The 20,509-nt window shown below is 35.7% G+C and overlaps 1 long non-coding RNA gene across 2 annotated transcripts; it reads right to left on the bottom strand.

The window, feature by feature from the left end:
* Positions 1–16,788: 16,788 nt before the first annotated feature.
* On the bottom strand, positions 16,789–20,022 carry LOC113041630 (uncharacterized). 2 transcript variants are annotated; one of them, XR_003275423.1, is made up of 3 exons: positions 19,868–20,021; positions 19,092–19,160; positions 16,789–17,641 (listed from the first exon to the last, which is right to left on the bottom strand). It is a non-coding gene; the product is annotated as an uncharacterized LOC113041630 (long non-coding RNA). The 2 variants fall into 2 exon arrangements; XR_003275422.1 differs by lacking the exon at positions 16,789–17,641 and adding an exon at positions 18,680–18,739 and having other exon boundaries at positions 19,868–20,022.
* Positions 20,023–20,509: the final 487 nt, after the last annotated feature.

Here is a 20,509-nt window from a genome sequence, read left to right as displayed (position 1 = left end):
TTTATCAGCTGTTTGGACTCTCATTCTGACGGCACCCATTCACATTCATTGGCGAGCAAATTATACAATGCTACATTTCTCCAAATCTGATGAAGAAACAAACTCATCTACATCTCGGATGGTCTGAAGATGAGCAAATTTCCAGCAAATATAAATTTTTGGTGAACTTTCTTAAATCTTTTTTTTTTTGCATTTATTGTAACTCAAATATCGTCGTGACGGTTTTAGGATGTTGAAATCGTACTGGATAGTGGTTTGAATATAAACTGACAGGTTTTATGGACTGTGTTTCTCAGGAGAGTCGTAGAGTATTTCAGGTGAGCGATAACGTGTTAGTTACCGTACGTATTTAGGGTCTGGTTATGTTGCATAGGTTGGTTATGCATGCTGCACGATAATCAATCCATCTTAAAGAGGATTTACAGCAAGTGAACTTCAAATAAGTCATAATATCGTTTAATTTCTAATCACAATTATACTCACACGTTCCGTGCAGATGTTCATCATGTCACCGATTCTCTGGCATTGGCTTTTAAAGCATAGTGTACATAGGTTTGTGTTTTTATCGCTGTTACACGAGACGTTCTGTATTTATTATAATTAATATCTGATCCTAGTACAGTAAATGCCCAATTACTAGATTTAGTCCCCTAAAAATACACTTGACTTTTTTTTTCTGTGCATGTGTGTAAATATTGATATAATTTCCAGCCTCATCTTAAATATTACTATTAATATTTAAAAAAAGCACTATATGTATTTTCATTTCGTTTATTCCTTCAGCCCTTTCTGTGATTTCTAGCCCTTTTAATGAGTCCTGGGATACAAAATAATGTCTTGTATTTCTATATCTCCCTACTGGAGTTTGAATTGGGATTGATTTATAGCTTTCGAGTGTTTTATAGTCATAATTCCCCTGCGTTTAGCTACAGGACGAGGTATATATATAGTCACATGAAAGGATTATAATGATATAATGTCAGTGTCGGGGGATATTTAAATGCATTTGATAAGAGAGGTCTGATTTTAAAGGGATCTGAAGTTTAATGACACTTTGATAAGCTCTTCATCTTTTAAAATGTGTAATTTAATGCAAATTGGCCTTCTGTGTGTAGATTTGCCCTGGTTTTGCCTTATTCTGTTCTCTACAGGCAGCTTTTGTTGTTTAGTTGAGTGTGTTTTTTGGATAGAGACCAGATCGTAAATGTGCATGTGTGTGTTTGATTTGATGTGTGTGTAGTTTTTGTTTTTCTTGTGTTTGAGGTGGAGTTGTCTGGGACAATTCTCATGACTGGATCAAGTGTGATTTGTTTATCTGGTTGTATAATAGAAATATTTTTTCTAATAGGGCTTTTTTTTGTTGCATATTTAGTTTTCCTGTTTGACTTTACTTTATAAGCCACTTTAAAAAGTGGAAGCACGTTAAACGCGTGTAATATTAAAATTAAGTGCAAATAAAATCAGATTTGGATCTAAAGTCAATTTAAATTGCCTTGAATTATGGCTTTAAATTCCATTCGCAGCAGTGTTTTTAGTTTAAGTTTTGAAGTTCAAGGTTTAAAGGTTATTGTTTTCAAGCACTGATTCATTGTTTTAGCAGAAGGGATGATATTTGTGATGTGATACGTCTATATTTTAGATTATTACCTGTCGATCACAGATTAATGGATTGTCTTTGTTCTGACAACATAAAGCTTTTGACTTCCTAAAATCACTTGTGATTGTCTTGACATCTGATGCGATGCTGTAAGTGCTCATAGTTGTTTATATAATATCTTTAAGGTTTATTCTAATGGTTTACATCATTTTAAAATAATTTGTTGCGTTTGCATGTAGATAAACCTACCTGACATTTAAAAAAAAAAAAAATTTGAATTTAATGTCAGTATTTTAGTTCAATTGTATTCGACAACATTTTTTGTACAAGGCTTAATCTAAAAAAAAATAATTTTGTATATATATAAAAAAATAAACCTCAAAACTTAATTTTAGTTCTGTAAACATATTGGTGACCAGCAGATGGCGCGCTTATTAAAACATTTACTAGTGACAGTATCTGATGGCAATACCACCATGGTGCTTCAAATATTATGGTACTATAGTATAGTAATTTGTGTGTGTACATGCAACAAATGCCACATTTTTGTGTTGAGTGATCAAAAACGAGCAACTTTTATATGATGAATAAGAATATGGTGAAAGCATTTCCTCAAAACCCTACAGAACCAGAGTCAGGTTGATTTAATCAGCGAATGATTAACCTGCAGACACAAATAATTACCCTCATTATAACTGATCTGAAAGATTAATAAACCTCCATGCTAATTTCTCTGTGCCGGCTAAAAGCTCATTTGCATTTTTATGGTTATGTGGACTCAGGGAATCCGGTTTCACCTTTACAGATCTGCTGATGTACGAGTTTAAAGTTAATAGTTCACCCAAAAACGAAAATTGTCATTTAATGTAAATAATGTATGCAGCAACATGCAGAAACGTTGTTTTCTTTCAGATCAAAGAGTAAATGAATAAAATATGTATCTGCATGGCGCTGCTGACACATTTAAACTAATTCACATAATTTAATAGAGTGAAAATTAAATGCAAGTGTCAATTGCGGCATTGTATTTAAATACGCTCCTGTTGCAGAATTGTTCTGTTTGCATTTTACAGCGTTAAGAATTTTAACCAAAAACACAAGCCAATCAGATGAGTCGTCATCGCTGTTTTGAGTGCACAAAAAGTGCAGATGGGTGTATGCAGGGGCGAAAGAAAGCCTTGCCACCCCAGTTGGCAGTAACGAGTTAAAGGTTATGTCCAATTTGAAAATTTACGAGCGCGAATATTTCGTGATTCGCGATCCCGTTCCGAACTCCCGAACTGATTCAAATGAATCGCGATCCCCGAACTGACTCAAATGATTCGCGAACCCGCTTTGAACTCCCGAACTGATTCAAATGATTCGCGATCCCCATAACTGACTCAAATGATTCGCGATCCCGCTCCGAACTCCCGAACTGACTCAAATGATTTGCGATCCCCAAAATGACTCAAATGATTCCCGAACCCGCTCCGAACTCCCGAACTGACTCAAATGATTCGCGATCCCCATAACTGACTCAAATTATTCGCGATCCCGCTACGAACTCCCGAACTGATTCAAATGATTCGCGATCCCCATAACTGACTCAAATGATTCGCGATCCCGCTCCGAACTCCCGAACTGACTCAAATGATTTGCGATCCCCAAAATGACTCAAATGATTCCCGAACCCGCTCCGAACTCCCGAACTGACTCAAATGATTCGCGATCCCGCTACGAACTCCCGAACTGATTCAAATGATTCGCGATCCCCATAACTGACTCAAATGATTCGCGATCCCGCTCCGAACTCCCGAACTGACTCAAATGATTTGCGATCCCCATAACTGACTCAAATGATTCGCGATCCCGCTCCGAACTCCCGAACTGACTCAAATGATTTGCGATCCCCAAAATGACTCAAATGATTCCCGAACCCGCTCCGAACTCCCGAACTGACTCAAATGATTCGCGATCCCGCTACGAACTCCCGAACTGATTCAAATGATTCGCGATCCCCATAACTGACTCAAATGATTCGCGATCCCGCTCCGAACTCCCGAACTGACTCAAATGATTTGCGATCCCCAAAATGACTCAAATGATTCCCAAACCCGCTCCGAACTCCCGAACTGACTCAAATGATTCGCGATCCCGCTTCGAACTCCCAAACTGACTCAAATGATTCGCGATCCCCATAACTGATTCAAATGATTCGCGATCCCCAAACTGACTCAAATGATTCGCGAACCCACTTTGAACTCCCGAACTGACTCAATGATTCGCGATCCCGCTCCGAACTCCCAAACTGACTCAATGATTCGCGATCCCGCTCCGAACTCCCGAACTGACTCAATGATTAGCGAACCCGCTCCGAACTCTGACATATGTTCAGATATAAATGTAATTTAAAAAATAAATTAATAATTTTCGATTTTCAAATATTGCACCTGTCAAACATAGTCTATTTTGCCGTCAATACTGTTGACGGTGTCCTTTATCAGTATTTATGCTCAACATGAATTATAGATATTGTTGTCATGAAGACAAGATCCTGGTCTGTCGGCTGCCTCCCTCTATGTCACCTACTTAATAATTACTTTAATGTTAGGCTACTTTTAGCCTTACCCTGAAGTTGGGTCACCCTCTGACTGTGACACAAACCATTTGTAAATGCACGGTCTGTGCTCACATTTGCTTATAAATCATGTTTGAGAAAAACATTCATTCTGTGATGCATACATCTGACCTCTGACCTGGAGTCACTAGACCTGCAGAGGTGAGACTGAAGCTCTCTCGCTCTCTCTCTCTCTCTCACACACACACACACACACTCTCTCTTTCTCTCACACACACTCTCTCTCTGTCTCTCTCTCTCACACACACACTCTCTCTCTCTCTCTCTCTTTCTCTCTCTCTCTCTCACTCTCTCTCTGGATGTAGCTGCAGCAGGGTGTAAAGAAGAGGAGAGGAAGGTTACCTTTATGCACACAGTTTTTGGCACAAACATGCTGTGTGCTGGTGTAACATTCACAAGCTGCTTCATCATAATCACCTTCAACCTAATTACCACCATGACCTCCTCACCAACTCATAATCACCATCATATAATCACAGCCACTGACATTACCATCATCACATTATTAACAACACTACTTTCATCACCATCAACTTCATGACCACTATATCACCACAGCATCACATTATCACATCACCACATTATTACCACATCTAATAATCACAGCCACTGACATGACATCATCATATGAGTGCTGTGTTGGTTTAATGTTCATTTAGTTGATCTTTTACATTTAGATTAATTGTAGTTCTGTTCTCGACTTTTGATCAGCAATGAAGAAGAAAAAATCAGTGACGCTCTCTCACTCTAGACTCCGCCCACTCATCCTCCTCCACCAATCAGAACACGATTAACCCTTCACTGACCACAGCTGCTCTTGCAGATGTTCAGTTCTGGGTTTCTCTGAGGTGATCAGATCACATCAGAGTCTGGTTAACCTTGCAGACCATCGCTTAAATCCTTTCTTCCTCTCTGCGGTATGGTAGATTCCTCCTTTGATCTCCCACCTCATATGTGTTTTTTTTTTGTTTTTGTTTTTTTGCAGAATTTGTGCTCCTTGGGTTTAATAAATGTGGTGTTTTTAGTGTTTTTTTCTTAGTTTCTCTACAACTTATTTCCCCTATTTTTTAAGTATCCACAAGTGAACGTTGTGACGTGAATCTACATGAAGTCATCTCACCTTTGGAGGTCTCTATTGACTCAATTACAGCACGTGACCGCTTGGAGGCGCTATTGAGACACGTGCTGCTTTGGCATCACATGAAGCTTCTCAATGTCATTCAGTCTCAGATAAAAGTTGAACACACACCCACCTCCTTTACTCTACATTAAACTCCACAATTTCCATTTCATGACTCATTTACAATCAAATGCTTTCTAAACGACCCTCGTATCATTCGACAAAGATGCATATATCATCCGCAGCTTATATCTGCTCAAGGTAGAACCTTAAATAATGAGATCTATAACATATATTTCATACTTTAGGTTCCCTGACAGACTACACAAATCATTTTTACTCTCCTGCACTCACGCTAAATCAGAGGATGCTGTTAAATGATCCAGCAGAAATATATATATATATATCAATACAAAATGAATTATCTCACCTGCACATCCAAAATGTAGTGCTATTGGATTGTGGTTTCTTTCACATAAATTTGCAATTTAAATCAATGTTTCTTTAAAAAAAATACTATGGTATTTTTTTTACATGCATGTATGAAATGCCATTTAAATGCATCCAAATACTTACTAGGAACACAATGTTGTTAATGTTTTTTATCATGCATGGCATGATTCTGGTAATACAGTGATTAAATCGTTTTTCTGAATTATGCAGTTTAACAACATGAAAGAACAAGTCATCAGGACCGTCAGATGCAAATACAGCCTGATCCTGATCAGATGCGTCATTATTTTCTGATGGTTACGCACTGGTTTGTGATATTGACAGTGTTTCAGACGTTCAGTGATGGTGAAAGCACAGATTTGTGGAGAGGTGGTGCTCGTCGAGATAATCAGACTTGCACGCTCGCTGATTTTCAGACAAATTAAATGTCAGGGGAATCACGACTCGCTCGAATGCTTTGAAAAGCTCAGACTATCATAAATTATTAAGGCCTCCTTTACTTCTCCAGAGCTTCTGAGATCCGTCATAGTGAAGCTGAAGGCTCCAAACTTTGTTCTGGAGTGAGGCATTAACAGACTTGAGTAGCCTATCTGATGGGAATTCAGACACGCCGCAGAATCCTAACCTCAGCAATCCAGGCACGTAGTTTATAGGTGACACGTTTTTCCTTTCTTGATGTCTAATGCCTCACTATAGGGGAAAGTGGCATATTTCACACTGCGACAGGAATGAAAGTGAGAAACGGGTCCAGAGGAGAAGAGAATAAAATATCAAATAAAACTAAATGAATATAAACGAACATAAAATAAATTGGTACAGTTAAATAAAAAATACATCAAAAGGATAACATGGAACTATAAAGGGAAATAATTTAATGAAAATAAAATTGATATAGATTAAAAAATAAATTACATTTCAATAAAATAAAATACAATAAAAGTACATAAAATCAAATGAAAGTAATGAACAAAAAAAATAAAAATGTTACAAAAACAGTGAAATAACAAAATTAAGTTGCATAAAATATATAATTTGAATAGGATAAAAAAAACAGCAGAACAACAAAATGGAACAAAAAGTAAAAAAAAAATTTAAATAAAAATAAAAAGTTACAGAAAAATAAAATTGCATGAAGCTAAAACATAAACAAACAAAATAATAGAAGGTAAATAACAAAAAAACAAATAACATAAGTAGATAACATACAAAGAGTAAAAAAGGGGAAAATATCAGCAATAAATTCCCTGGCACTTTGTAGTTTGACAACCTTGGGCACACGACTTAATGTTAAATTGAGCTGTAGCATTGCAAATATTGTTACCTTATGCAACGTATAATTAAAAAGTATTCATTTGGATGGAACAACTCAATTTCTTAATACTTGAAAAGATCATTTGACTGATAGAATGTTTTAAAGTAACAAATGTGCCCCAAAAGCACAACAGTATCCACTGTTTAACTGAAATGTTCTACAATATCTTGCATTCATTTCCCCCAGTATATCTGCATGCTTTGCTTGCGCTCAGAAGTGTGTTAACTAGATCTTCCTGACAGCAATAATGTGTCTATCGTGACCCCATTCATCGCCATTATTAACAGGTCAATACTGGACTCAATATCCCATTATAAACGCCGCCAGCCGGCCTCAACCATTTGTATCTAGTCACATTACAGTCATTTAGTTCTGTCAGAAACAACATTCATCTCGGCTGGATTCTGTTCATCCGTGTTTGCAGAGCTGACGAGAATCTAATGAATTTTTCCCCTAAAATTTTCATCTTTTTGAGCCAAAAAGTTAAAATGAACAAATGGAACTATTGCATAATAAAGCAATGAGCCATGAGAGACTGTAATGCAATGTAACGTGAAAAACTGTTCCATGTAAATTCAGTTCCCTCTGTTACAAGCAATGAACGACAGGACGACAGGAGTCATGCTGGGTAGCAGCTGTTGTGAAATCTCATTTGTCCAAAATCCTGCTTCTCATGGGTGCACGTTAAACGTCAAATATCTTCTGATGAGCTCCAAATGTGTCATATTGCATATTAATCATATTGAAAGGTCATGCGCATGTGTCCAATTAACACAGGAGTTGCATCTCAAATCATGTGCCACATTATGCATTTATACATTGTGAAAGTGCATTGTCAAAAAAGGAGCACAGCGGTTTTGGGGAGTTTTGTTTATAATAGCAGAAATGCACACACATCTGTGAGTTGCACCGATTGAGTTTAGTGTTACACCTACAAAGCGTACAGGAAATCATTCTCTATTAGATGATTTTGGAGCAGACCACAGAGCCTGCTCTTTTGAGGGTTTCTAATGACATCCTGTGAGGCACTGATTCTGGAAACTGTGTTTTACTTCTGTTAGATCTTACTGCGGCATTTGGGAATGAAATCTGACATGGTTTTATTTTTATTTTTAAGATAGAATCAGATGTCTGTTCTGTATTTGTTTAACGTGTCTTTGTTTGTCTTGTGTCTGAGCACATGACTCTGTCTTTGTTGGCCATGTTGGCCATGTGCTCCTCTTGTCCTGCCCCCTTGTTTTCAATTACTGCACCCCCTTGTTAGCCAATGTCTAGTCTTGCTTGTCTAATTGTGCTCACCTGTACCTCATGTGCGTTCCACCCTATTTATAGTTCCCCTTGCTCTCTTGTCTTTAGGGCCTCTTGCACCGCTTTATTTCCAGAACTAAATGTACAGTACTAAAGTACTTGGATGATTTGTGGATACTATTTCCCAGTACCATTTAAAAGGTTGCATTTACACCGACAGTGTCTACTAGGGATTGACGTAAGCCAGTTGACAGCGATGTCATTTGTGCATGCCATTCAACAATGTTAACAACAGGAGGATGGAGGACACTATGATCGGAGCAGTGTTTTTTTCTTGTGTCTCACAGGTTTCACAATAGTCAACATGGAATGTAAAAGTAAAGTCGTAAAGTGATTGAAAGAAGGAATCTCCAAAGACAACTGGCAGTACTACATTTGTTACAAATGCCTGCACTTCAGCGTCCACCTATTTATCACTGTTCATCATACTTGCGAAATAATACTTCTTCAATTGTAAAACTGATAAGCAAACACAAAACTAGCCGTGATCCAAACAATGAAAAGTTTCAGTGCACAAGAACCAAGTCAAAAAACAACAGAACTGCATTACTTGTCTGAAGAAATGTTAACTGTGATTCCTTTAAAAAATAGAAGGACATATTTATCATCTGAGTTTGTTATTATATTGCAGCTGTCGTGTTTTATAAAAGCAATATAGTATGAGAGCAGCTTATTACTTTTTTAACTTTATTAAGCTTCCTTGTGTGTGAGAGCCGAGCGTTGGTTGTGAATGAAGCTCTTGTCTGTCTGCAGATAGAGACGCGTTAGATCCGCTGGTGAGGAGGAAGCACCTGAGAGCACCAGAGACTGGAGTTAATGGGATGAGATGAACAGAGCCGCTGCGGGACGCCCTAACATCACACACACACACACACACACAGTCACACACACTCACACAGACACACACACTCACACAGACAGACAATCACTCACACACAAACATACACACACTCACACAGACAATCACTCACACACACACACACACACACACACACTAACACACAGAATCACTCACACACACACACGCAATCACACACACACACTCACACACTCACACAGACATACACACAATCACTCTCTCACACACACACACACACACACACTCACACAGACAATCACTCACTCACACACACACACACTAACACGCACTCACACTCACCCAGACACACACACACACACACACACACACTCACAGTCAACCAGACACACACACAGACACACACTCACACTCACCCAGACACACACACACACACACTCACACACACACACACACTGCATGGAGATGATGTGCTGTCTGCTCTCAGTACTGCAGGTCATTTTTTAAATATTTTTTTTGGTCTTGTTGAAATCTTTCTTGTGAGTAATTAGTAATTGATTTGGACAATGTAAATAAAATGTGTTTAATTGTCTTCTTGGAGAAGTTTGTTATCAGTGTAGCTGATTTCAGGTTTTTCTGCTCTTCACGTTGGAGCCTCTTGTGCTTCAGACACTTTTTCTCATCTTCAGACACTATCTTTAAGCGCACAGAGGGCAGATGTCACCGTTATTCTCACAGCATCGTGACCTTTGACTGGTTTAAAGTGCATTGTGCATCACGGGTGTCGCGGTTTCCCCACTGCGCCGCGGTCTCCAGCAAGAAACGGGTGTTTTATGAGAACGATAGAACAATACGCTGCAACAACGGTGACTGACACCTGCGATGTTTCTTCTGGCTTTAAGGAATGAAGGGAAATAAATGGACAGGAACAGGCCTGTGTTTGTGGGAAAGGTTGAACGGTCACCGTGCTGACAGAAGACTAGCTGAAGAGGAACTACAGCCTGACAGTGTGTTTAATTAAATCTGTGTGCTCGGCCTCAGTCTCTCAGAGAGGACACAACGTCACGAGCGCTCAGTGATTACCGCACAGCTCCACACAACACACTATGTATATATTTATATTCAGTCATTCATCAGACGCTTTAATCCAAAGTGACTTACAGATGTGGACAACAGAAGCAATGAATTATAGTATTAAAACAACTCCAATCAGATCCAAAGCTAAAAGCTAAAACTGAATAAATACTAAACACATTTAAGAAAAAAAAACTAAAAATGACAAAAATGTAACATTTAAATGAAAAACATGTATATTTAAAAAAAACATTATCAGAGGAGAATCCCATTTCTACTACATAAGAAAAACGCAAGATTTGTAAACCATAATAATGAGATAAAAATTCTTAATTATGAGATAAAAAGTCGATTCATATTTTATAATACATTATAATGTTACCACTTTCTCGTAATTATGAATTAGTGTCATAATTGCAACGTTTTATGACATTTTTGACTCAAGTTAGTCATAATTATAGCATAGTAAGAGTTTTGATTTTATCTAATAATGTCAACTCAACATGTTTTTGACTTAATTATAATTATGAAGAAGTGTGCTATAATTTTGACTTTTTACCTCTGTTATGATTTAGCATGTCATAATTTTGATTTAGTTATAATTTGTACATTTAAAACATCAAGTTAATATATTTATATACATATATATTTCTTTACTTTGTCATAATTTTGATATTACTTTTTATGTCATAATTTTTACTTTTAAACTCATAATTATGCATTTTAATGTATATTTGCGTTGCCATAATCTCAATTAAAACTTTTTAAATCATAATTGTCTTAAGGTTATGAATTAGAGTGCTATAATTCAGTTTATCTCACAATTATGATTTAATATGTTGTAATACATTTTTTATAATCACATCATTTTGACTTTTCATGGCTTTTTTACTTACAACATAATTTGGTGTTTTATCTTTTTAAAAACCTTGTCATAATTGTTGCTTTTTTCTCATAATTACGACTAAATAGGACTCACAATTTCCTTTATGACATAATTAACACCTTTTCCTTTTATCTAATTCTGATTTGTGTAACTTTGTATTCTTAAAATGATAAAGTATGCCATATTTAGATTTAATGTCTTAGTTTTTTTGCCGTTTTATTTCATAACTATCATTAACCAAAACATAATTGTTTTCTTATATGGCAGAAATGGCCTTATAGACATCAGCTAGAAGTGATTTTAGAGGTGAAGCCTATAAAAAAGAGGTTATTTTGATGAAAGATTACAAACGTGTTGTCTTTTTATATTACTATGCATTGATAATTCCTTCACAATGCAGGAAAAGCATGTGAATTCAGGTTGACTTCTAGTATTAACTGCAGTAGGTTGCAAAAATACCCAAGGACCTGAGTGAGTTGGGTCGGTTCCTCTTTGAGAATGAACAGTGACTCGTGGCTTTTCTTGTGAGGAAAACTACATGTAATGTGATGAGCTGCGACCTCGGATGAGGAACACATTTCTATTAGAGCCAGAACTCTCTGCCTTTAATTTCACGCTGAGTGCGTCTCCGTCAGAGAAAAATAAGGCTTAATTTTCTGCCAAGTTTTCTAAACCGGTGGAAATGGAAAAGAATGAGAGAGAATAAATATCAAAGTTGATGTTGAAATGCTCATTTGTTGCTTGGGTTGTTCTCAGGAAAGCCTGGTGTTTGTGTCCGTTCCTCCAATTATATCTTGCAGCTCAAATAATTAACAGGACACGCAGTGATTTATGAATTGTGAGGTGAAATTATATTTGCTAGTTAAGGCTGTTATTAAACATTTTTGCTCTGATCTTTAACCCAAAAAGATTTTTATTTTTAACAATGCTGTTTTTGTCATCGTTATAAAAACACATTTTCTGTAAAACATGACAGTATCTGAACAACAGAGAAAAGTTCAGTCTGACTGAATCTAACTATACAGCCTGCAGTCATATTTACAGCAATCATTGTCTTTGATTTATTCTTGCTTCATTTCCATATTTCAATGAAGAGAATCAATCGCCTTTCTCATGAGAGTATCATAGTTGAACTTAGTTTGTCATCATTTAAACTTATCTAATTTAGACTTTTTGTTATGATCACGACTTTGTCAAAAAAAAATTTTTTTTATTATAATTTAGTATGTAAAATGTTTGATTTTTTAACCTCATAATTTAGATTTTTAATATAGACTTTTTCTTAAAAAGTAGATTTTTTTTGTAAATTTTTCCAAATGTAATAATTTTTAGTTTTTTTTATTCTCATTTTGCGACCCTTTTCTCATCATTTTTTACATTTTATTTAATAAATATGACTTAACATGCCATAATTTTAGACGTTCTATCCAACAATTTTATCTTTTTGGTCATAATCATGACTTCACATGTTGTCATTTTATTTAGTATTTAATTATTAGGACTATTTAGTCTCATAATTTTGTCTTTTTATCATTATTATTATAGTACATTATATATTACATAACATATGTTTTGTCATAAATGTGACTTTACAATCAGAATTTTCACTTCCTATGTAATAGTTTTACATTTTTAACACTTTTCTCATAGTTTTTACATTTTCTATTGCAACTTTTCATCTAAATCTTTTTTGTTTTTGCCATAATTATGATTTTAATCATATTTTAAATTGGGCTTTTATAATAAGTATATAATAACTTGGACTTTTTTATCTCAATCTATCATTTTAAATTAAATTTTATATTTTTTCTCATAATTTCATAATTAGAATTAATGTCAGTTTTGACTTCCTATGTAATAATTTCAGTATTTTGTCAGAATTCCATCTCAATAATACTTTTTTTTTTCACATAATTTGACATTTTATTTTATGAAATAAATCAGCAAGTAATAACCTACATTTACATTTACATTTATTCATTTAGCAGACGCTTTTATCCAAAGCGACTTACAGATGAAGACAATAGAAGCAATCAAAATCAACTTTTAAAGTTATCAGCATTTGTTTTGTCAGGTCACTCCGACACCATCTTTCTGTTGATGTGCTTGAATTACTGTCTTTTTCTCTGTGCATGTAGGTTTCTGAAGGTTTGATTCATCGCTCACGGATGGAGAGAGACGGCGGCTGAAGTCTGATTGATGGAGGAGATGAATAGACGAGCTGGCAGCGAAGCTCAGTATCGTTCTTTCTAATGTGTTTGTCCTGAACGTGAGCATGACTTTGCTGCATTACCCTGCAAAAATCAAAGGGTGAAATAAAAGACAAACACATGAAGTCCTCTTATAGATGTTAGTGAAGGTTTCTTTGTGTAAATCAGTTTTTCATGCCCATCTCTCTGACAATTAAATATTGTTTATGATTCTGTAATGTGGGCGGCCATATGTTAATAAGCTCATGAATATGTAATTGTACAATCATCAGCTATTTTGCAGTTTGGTTGCAACAAATGTTCCAGTAAAGAGCACTGAACTCTTATTTCAAAACATCAAACAAAATCCTGTTTTCTATTAAATAAAATACCCCTGAAAATAATCAAATGACCACAGCAGACCAACACACAGCTGATCTCATCAAATATTCATGCTCTGATGCACAGAAACTATAAATATCTGTATGTTGTGTGGTAATCTGCTGTGTTGTGTCTTAGTCAACCAAAATCCTAGTAATCTGCAAAAACTTGCTCATTGCAATTCCCAAAAGTATCTTTTTGAATTCTGCTTGTTTCATTCATACTGGTGGCCAGAGGGCGCCCTCATGCAAAAGAAATCAACGTATGCATCCATCAAAGAAGTAACACTGATGTTACGCCACCTTTGGCTGAACGTCACTGAAGTAAATGCTTGCAAAAGCTGCTATAGACATGTTTTATCTTTTCTTGCGCCGGCCATTCAAGATGTTAACTATCAAACCCATCCTTGTGCATATTTCCCCCGAGGACTGGATTTTAACAGTGGACCTAAAAGATGCTTACTTTCACATCCACATAGCCACGAATCACAGGCCATTCTTGAGATTCGCGTTCGAGGGAATGGCCACCAATTTACAGTCCCACCCTTCGGACTGTCTCTAGCCCCTCGCACTTTTACGAAGTTCATAGACATGGCTCTTTCCCCTCGGAGGAAGGGATTTAATAATACATTTAGTTTAATGATAAAACCAAACTTTCTATATTCACAAGCAGGGGCGATTCTAGGGTCAGAGCTTTAGGGGTGCTGAGCACCCAATGAGCCCCACTGCTACCACCCACCCTCTTTTCACACAAAAACAAACAATATGTCAACTGTTCTGTCTTTCCATCCCTGGCCTCATCAGCCATAATGGCATACATATTTGCTCCCTTTATCTCAGGCTTGGTGGTCTCTATGTTGCACTCCCTCTGTCTCTTAATTTCTTTCACTAGTCATTTCCCTCTCATCCCTTATGGACTCTCCCTGTTGTTTTCCTCCTCCTTTATTATGAAAAAAATGTGGTGTAAAATAATGTAAAAAAAAAAAAAAAGTAATATAGGCTACTTAATGCCAATAGGTTTGTATAGGAGTATGAGTAGTTACTGTTTTGCTTTCCACTATTCACTATATGTCAATTTATTGTTGTTGTTTCCTCACCTGGTTCTTCCTCCATGCTCTCCCTTTCCCTTTCTCCTTCGCCATCTCCCTCTCTTTCCCTTGGCACTGACAATCATACACAAATTTATCGTAGGCAGGAGAGTTGAGGTCAGTTTGTCATGTCACAAAAATGAGACCATGAGACCATTTGCAGATTTTAATGACATGATCAAAAGTCACACAGAGGCGTGTCATTTTAAATGTCTTTATTATTATGATTATTATTATTGGGCTTAGAAACTTTTTTTAAAAGAGAAGCTTGTGAGTTTGAAAAAAAAATTATAATTATAAAAGCGGGACCGTTGCCTAGATAAGTAATTTGATACAATAAGAGCTGGTTTGCATTCTGTTACTTTAGCTTAACACTTTTCAGAGAAAAAAATAAACAAAAACAAGACAGAGGTCATTATGGACTGTCCCTAGTCTCTCACCTGGATCTGTCTTTTTTATTTTAAAGAATTTTCGTATGTCCATTGCTCACTGCCAGGCCACAGACACATACACACACACACACAGAGAGAGAGAGAGAGAGAGAGAGAGTAATGCTAGGAGTTCAGGAGTTAAGTCTGGTTCAGGTTAAATGTGTGATGAATGAATAAATACAGCAAAAGAAAAACATGAAACTTTCTTTTATTGTCTAGTTTGAAAGTCAACTACAACTGAAAAATAACAGGTATAAATCTAGGAACTAATAACAATTCATTTAAAAAGAAACAGTGAGTGTTTTCATTGATACGTCGTTTGTTTTCACTCCAAACGCCAGGGCTTCATGTTTCCATGACGACTGACCAGAAAAGACGCACGTGACATCATGTTTACATGATTCCCGATTGTTAAAATGAGTATCAAATTAACGATAAACTTTAACAACAGAGACACATGTACGCACTACACAGGTACGCAGTTTATTTGTCGCGCTTCTGTTTTTGTTTCACGCTCTAGCAGTTAATAAACAGAACTGCATGCGTCTTGCGGAAGAACATTGTAACCGTCGTTACTTCACTCGGTTTATGACTATGGTATGGGGTGTGGTTTATGCATTTGATTTGCAAACTAAGCAATCATCGTGTCAATCGTCGCGTACCTTGCCGTGACCAAAGACGTGTGATAAGAAGCGCGACACTTTCGTCGCCCCCCTTCTCGCGTGAGAAGCTACGTGACGTCAAGCGCCTTGTCATTTTTAATATCTTTTTTTTTTCCATTTGTGTGTGTGATTTTGTCAAATGTCTTAAGTGCTGTAGTTAAGTGTTTGTTTGTTTTTTGTTCGGAGCAAAAAGAAAGAAAAACTTGCATGTTATAACAATTAGCTCCTCCAAATCCCCAAATATTTCATAATCTTCATAATGCTGACGAAAATATGAGTAAAATTTAATTTACACTGCAGTATATCTAATCAATGAACTTACAATGTTATTTAGAAGTGCACATGTAAAACAACAACCAGGAACAACCAATTCACAGCTTTCTTGTAAGCATCATATATAACTAATGGCACCAAGATAAGGACAGTATAAACCAAAAAAACAACATTTGTATAGGTTTAAGTGTTTTGTCCACCAGAAAACATAAATTGAAAAATGGCTTAATGCATTAATAGTTAAATCCAAAGGCCAAATTTGAAATTAACAATGGACCATGGGCCAGGAGTAAACACTTCAATCATGTAATGTTTTAATAATTTTGTAGTTTAGAAATTATAAAATTATAAAATATAAATTATAAAATTCATATATACATTCTCCAAAGTCTCATTCATAAAACACAAACACATCAAATAGTTAACTCTATTGTCACAGTGTGAACTCAAATAACACACAATTATCCATAAGCAAGCATTCAGTAGCATCTCAGGAAATTATGAACAGGAGCACAGGTGACTGCTTTAAAAATGCATCCTAGCACTGGAGAGAGAGCTGAAAGAATCACACAGTGTAGTACAGTATAGTAACAGTACTTTATTACAATTACAGTGTTTTGATTTTATCTCACTAGTGTGCACTGAGCAGGGAGGTTGTCTGCACTGTAAATTATAATGAGTAAACCTTATTTAAAAAAAAGCATGCAAACCGATTGCCTTGAAAAAAACAAGTGAAATAAGAATAGTAATTTGTACTAACAAAGGTTTATTTATAAGTGTTGTAAACGTGTAACTCAGAATTACTATTTTCAACAACTAAATTAAGTACATTATACTATGTACGTATTTCAAACAACTAATTTAAATTTAGCTAAATCAAGAAACATTTCCTGCAACTTGGAATTTCTAAGTTGTATTTACTTGAACAGAAATCTAGTTGACCAATTGCCTTTAATGTTCTATTCTTCACACACATTACCCTAAATCAAATGTAGTGACAGTTCAAAGTTAAAGATGATATATTTTTTTCAATGTAGTTTTAACTCGTATTACAAAAATTTTGAAACAAAGCAAAAACAATCTGCTTTTAGTTATGTTAAACAATGGAGGTAGCAGTACAATGATTTTAAATACGGCAATGAGTTGGCCACACAAGTTGCCAATGTTTTTTTTTCTGTCCCAAGTCAAGCATCATATTGTAGGCGCTCTTCACAGTATCAGGGTAACCCACATGTAGCAGTGATGCAAACGTAGCACATGGTGGTCGGGAAGCAAATGTTGGAGGCAGACCCTGGAGACTATTCTTTGCAGTACTACCCTGAACAATGATGGCAGAAGACACTGGGTCAAGATTTGGAGAAGTACTTCATCGTCAGTGATAGTCAGCAAGCCAACAGATACTAGTGCCCAGACTGCATCAGCATCAGACACCTGTATAAAACCAAATAAAAACAATATTAGCATGGAAATGTGGATGATCAGTTTTCAGTGTTTTCTGTCTTGCCTACACTGCCATAACATTGGGTTAGTTCACCCAAAATTTATATTCACATCATCATTTACTCACCCATGACTTTTAGTTATTTTCAGAACACAAATAAAGACATTTTCAGTTAAATAAATTTCTGTCCTTTAACTGAATGTCTATTTACCCAAAATTTTAGACACGTGATCATATAGCAATTATGTCTCTTTCGAAGATTTGAGCCTCTTTTCCAATGTCAGGCCAAAACCATTCTTAATTCTCAATGCTTAACCATTCCATTCTGTGCTAATATGGATATGGTTTAATTTTTCACTGTTGGGCTGTCAACAGAGCTCTTTTGAATGCAACATAAATGTGTCAGTCGTTGCCTTAGTAATGCAATAGTTAAGATATCGAACCTGATGTAAATAGCACCCACGTTACGAAAGATTAAATATTACTTTTGATTTTAATATTACCTAGTTTACTTAACTCAAATAGCATGTTGCCCAGCTGCAGAGAAACTGGTGGCTAGGCAAAAACAAACGACCAACCCTGAGCAGTGACTACCATCTAGGCTTTCTACAGCACGTTCAGTGTGTTCAGATAAGAGTTCTGGATCAAGAACAGTTCATCAGACCATGCCTAACAGAGTTCAAGTGGAAATATAACTGAAATTGCTCCTTACAATTCATTGAACAGTTTGGCCCAAAAAGTAGATTAATTGGCTCCATTCATATGGATTGATTTGATGGTTTCTTGGGTGTCAGAGATTTGGGATAAATATCTTCATTCGTGTCATGAAGATGCACAGTTTTTTATGGAATAGATTGACAGGAGGGAGATTAAATGGCACATTTTTCATTTTTGATTGAACTAGGTATGTAATCAACATTAATATTTATAAATGTATCTCAGTAATATACCAGCAAATACACAGGCATGTTTTCTAAAATGGTGTCACTAACTATGGGAACTTACCAAGGCGGGTTAGTTGTAGAAGTATCCGGGGGATCATGAATTAAAACAGGTAGGCATCAGATGGGTGTGTAGTTCTGTCAAATCTGCATTTTTAATTAGTTTAAAAAGAAAAACTAAGTTTAAGAAATGTAAAAATTACAATAGAAACATGTTTTTCAAAGTGTCAATAAAGAAGTCATTGAAGTCAATAAGCGCTGTTTATTTTAAATATTATTAATAAATATAATAAAACTATTAAACATTTAAGGTAGCATCATACATTTTATGGGTTCTAGGATGTGAAGTGTACTCTTAGATATGTGAAAAGAAACACAGTTACAAATACGGAAATACGGTTACAGGTATTTTTGAACTGCAATAAATTATTTGAAATTGCAAATAAAGCATAGCACATGATTGAGTCAAAACTGCTCTACTGCTGTTGAAATATCTCACCTTTATTATACTGAGACCGGTGATCACAAGACCGCTGCTCAGAGAAGACAGCTGACACAAGCTTTTTTCCTAAATATGAAAAATAATTCTTCATATAAAATCAAGTTCCACTAATGTTGTGAATTGTAGAACAAGAACACATTCATTTCTTGATATTTGCATTTTTTACAATAGAAATAAATTTTCTATACATCTCTATTTGAGGCATCAGTAATAAAACCAATTCAAAAGCAGCATTTCTTCTGTTACAGTACTCGGTGTTTTTAAAACAGCAAATAAATAATTACTGCAAAACAACTAGCTCATTCAGTTTAAACCTTATGTCTGATCACGTAATGACTATGATTGCATTAAAATGATGAAAATACATTTGTAAACTGAAAAATGACTTTAACCTACAAAGTGGCCAAAGCCTCACAGTGTTATAAAATTATAGAGGAAATTTTGCAAAAGATTACTGTTAACAATTAATAAATGGCACATATTCTTGCATGTTCTTGGATTGTTCCTCAGAATTTACATGCTTTAATTTTTAACTAGTAAAACATTTTTCAATTTGAGAAATGAAATAAAAAAAAGTCTTTAAAAGTTTTTACATTTACCCAAATGTGCCACAAGTTGTGTATTTCTATAGTTTTTGTTCTAATAGCAGAATAGCAAAGATCGTTACCTGTTACGTTAGCTGACACTGGTGCTGACAAGGAGCTAATGTTAGTCAGTTCAAATTAGCAGCACACAGAAAGATACAACCACACACTATTTTTTTTTTTACTTACCTTATTATTATTGTGTAGAAGTAATCAATCATTCTTTGTCCAGAGGTGAAATGTAAACAGTCTTTTTACTTCTCAGTTTCAGCAAATTCGACGCAGCTTCAAAACTTTGCTTGCTGCGCATGCGCACCGTCCTTATTTCTTCTTCTGTTGTTTTGTTCCTGTTGCACATTAGCGCACTGTTGCCTCTCACTGGTGAATTAATGTAATCGGTTTTGTTGTAGCTACTTGAATATTTTAAGAAAGAATTACTCATTGCAGCATGTTGTTTTATTTGCCTTAAAATTAGCAAATTTTGTAACTTAATAAAACCTAGTAAGTATAACAACTAAGTAAAGATAACTTATTATATTTAAGGAAGCTAAACTATTGTAGTGTGTGTATTTGTACTGTAGGTTTTGTCATCTGAGGCCAAAGTTTGATATTGATAGATCATGTAAGGGTTTTTGACTGGAGAATTTGATTTTGACATAGAAGTTCGCACAAGTTTGTGGCCTAATTGTTAGAGACTTGGACTACTTACAAGAAGGTATCCGGTTCAAGTCTCGGTGCTGGCAGGAGTTGTAGGTGGGAGTGAGTGAATGAACAGCGCTCTCTTCCACCCTCAATACCCATGGACTGAACTCAATACCCTGGCACTGAACC

This window comes from Carassius auratus, chromosome 23 (assembly GCF_003368295.1).
Source record: "Carassius auratus strain Wakin chromosome 23, ASM336829v1, whole genome shotgun sequence".
In the NCBI taxonomy this organism is placed as follows: Eukaryota; Metazoa; Chordata; class Actinopteri; order Cypriniformes; family Cyprinidae; genus Carassius; species Carassius auratus.
Note: the sequence above shows the minus strand (reverse complement) of the source record. Positions and strands in the feature narration are given on the sequence as shown.